Source organism: Ixodes scapularis, unplaced genomic scaffold (assembly GCF_016920785.2).
Source record: "Ixodes scapularis isolate PalLabHiFi unplaced genomic scaffold, ASM1692078v2 PGA_scaffold0__279_contigs__length_252992795, whole genome shotgun sequence".
Classification (NCBI taxonomy): Eukaryota; Metazoa; Arthropoda; class Arachnida; order Ixodida; family Ixodidae; genus Ixodes; species Ixodes scapularis.
In genome coordinates, this window is record NW_024609835.1 from 121,617,432 (window position 1) to 121,620,182 (window position 2,751).

At 44.1% G+C, this 2,751-nt stretch overlaps 1 long non-coding RNA gene across 1 annotated transcript; it reads right to left on the reverse strand.

The window, feature by feature from the left end:
• LOC120845964 lies at window positions 1–2,458 on the reverse strand. Its single transcript, XR_005716933.1, has 3 exons — window positions 2,420–2,458; window positions 495–577; window positions 1–27 (listed from the first exon to the last, which is right to left on the reverse strand). It is a non-coding gene; the product is annotated as an uncharacterized LOC120845964 (long non-coding RNA).
• Window positions 2,459–2,751: the final 293 nt, after the last annotated feature.

Below are 2,751 nucleotides of genomic sequence, written 5' to 3' on the forward strand. Positions count from 1 at the left end.
CCCCTTTGTACTGGGAGCACATGTAGTCTGAAACGAACAACAAACAAAAAATTAAATGCATGAACAATCCGCACATGCTGTTATTTCGCTTCATTGGCCGCTTCAGAGAAAGCAAGCATGCACACCGTTGTCCAACCATGTCAACTGCCCGCCGAAACTTTCTGCCACCAGGATTAAGATATTGCTTGCGCTATAAAAAAACATTTACACACTACCCAGCTGGCACGCTGAAAGTTCAAACATTGAAGAAACTACAACATAAAACTCCAATGCAAGAGCTACACCTCGTGGACAATACACAAAAGTATGTTCAGTGTAAACCTTGGCGCACTGCAAGGCTGATTTACCTCAGCCAGTTTGGAACATCTGCAGTTCCATTCTTTTCAAGATATTATGCCCGAAAATTTGTGACAAATTAACTGGGTTAAAATTTTTTAATCGACACCCGGCCCAAATATTTAGGAAGTATACTAGTGGGTTAATTTCTAACTTACCATAATTATTTTCGGCATCCTGAAGGCGTCACTTCAGGGTCTTTTCATATTGGATTTACCTCGCCCACACAGGTGCAACCACACTGAAATGTTTGCAAAGTTTCAGGCAGGGTAATTAAACGTCTGCAGTTTCTCTCGAACACCGCTGTCACAAATTTTGTCTTTTTTGCCATTTTGGTCTGTTTATAGGTGGTTTGGGGCAGGGTCAATTACAATCCTCGCACATGTTTACCTGAGCGTCAAAGCCTTGAGCTCGGATGAGACTATACTCCTTTTCATACTTAAGGTGCAACGCTGTCAAAGCTACTGGCGCGAGCGTGGGGCTTGGTCTTGTTGATCATTTGCACGCCTTCTCGCACAAACAAAACCGTAGACGAAGCCACGCATTCGCGCCAGTAGCGTTGACAGCGTTGCACGCTAAGTATGAAAAAGTATAATGCCGGCCGAGCTTCAAAGCAATGGGAAGAGGAAGACAAGCGTTTCGGGTTGACTAACCACGAACCTGTGACAACCACATAGGTCATTCAACACATGTCTTATACCGCTTAAACACTGTGTCGAACTGCATTTTGAAGTCAGTCCCAATTCCAACGGTGTATGAACAGGGGCATTCATTTCGTGGCATGCCTTGAAATTCATCGAAGTGACGCAAGCTGGGAACACACTGCTGCTGCTTCATTTGGGAATAACTGCGGCCCTCGGCTTGATCACATCACAATTGCAAAATGAAAGAGAAAAAAAAGAGGCAAAAGGAATAACTGCTTTATCAAAAGTTCTAACCGACAGATGTAAACCCAGTTCAATTCTAGAAAGCCAGGGGACCGAAGTTTGTCCTAACAGTACAATTTAGTCCACTTCCATAACTTCAAAACAAAAGATGGATATCCTCTTCAACCATTTTGACTGAAAAGGAATATTGTCTCTGCATGAACCGAATTCCAAGGAAGTTTAACTTCGGAAATGTAATGAACTATTATCAATGTAATCAATTTATAGTTGAAAGATATCAGTACACTGCTAGACCAATAAGACATTTCCTAAAGCAACGGACTGAAAGTAGCATTAGGAATTCAATACGTGCTCTGTTGACATGAGCTACACTTTCTCGGACCATACACAGAATGAGTGGCAACTTTTCATTACGCTACACATAGATCCAAACATTAGGACAGATAAAGCAAGCCCAACTAGTTAAAAAAAGAAAAAAAAAAAACATTCTAGCTTAACGAGAAAATAGGGAGTTTTAGAATATCGGGCGCTACTTTACCGCGCGTTACGGACGGCAAAATAGCGAGGATTGCGGCGAAGAGTTTTAGAATAGCGTTTCTCTGAAGGGGGACCCCCCCAAACGCAAGCATCTCGCGCTTAAAACGCCACAAAGATGTCGCGGCAGCTTTTATTTGAAAGTTAGAACGTTTTATCTTGAAAATTAAACAAGCTTTTTGTCCAGAGTAACATTTTTATAGTTTTTTTACACTCAATGCCGCATGTTTTGTTTTTGTCGCTGCCAAGCTGCTCTGTTGTACTTACGAAGCCCAGACGATCCACTACCAAGGCATGCTTACATGTCTGCCGCGATCGTAAGTACACGCGCCTCGATAGCTTTGAGCTGTGAATCCAGCGATCCTGGCGTTTTCAATACGCGTCGACCATACCGACCGCGGTCGCCGAGTGCGACTCACGCAGTTCCCGAGCGGGCGACGGCGTCGAAGAAGCATTCAACGGAGGTGTCGTGGGCGCCGCCTTTTGCGGTACGCCGCCTTTTGCGGTACCCACGCTAATATCGATAAATAACGGGCCCCAAAGCTCGAGTTCGAAGCTTGTTTTGGGTCTGCGCATGCACAGCAGCCACGAGATTATTCTAAAACTCCATAATGTTCACTTCTCGTTCAACGCGTACAATGCAAACAAAGAAGTACACTTACCAACTGCGTTGAGTTGCTCGTTCTGTTGCGTCGTCGGCCTTCCGCGCTCTTCTTGAACATAATCATCACAAGAGAAAACTTCACAGATAGATAAACTTGATTAAATTAGCACATTTCCGTTTCTAAAGACATTTCCATACCGCGAAACGGCGAAACACCCAACGGTCGCAAAATGGCGAAACCATGCCGGAAAAAGAAAAATACAAAGAACTGGTGTCGCTACCGATGGGGCGTCGAAGACGCGATCCTTAAGATACGAAAACGAAACCAGTAAAAGTTACAATACTGAAACCGAAACTGACCAAATCGCGATAGAGGGGCGCCGTAAATAG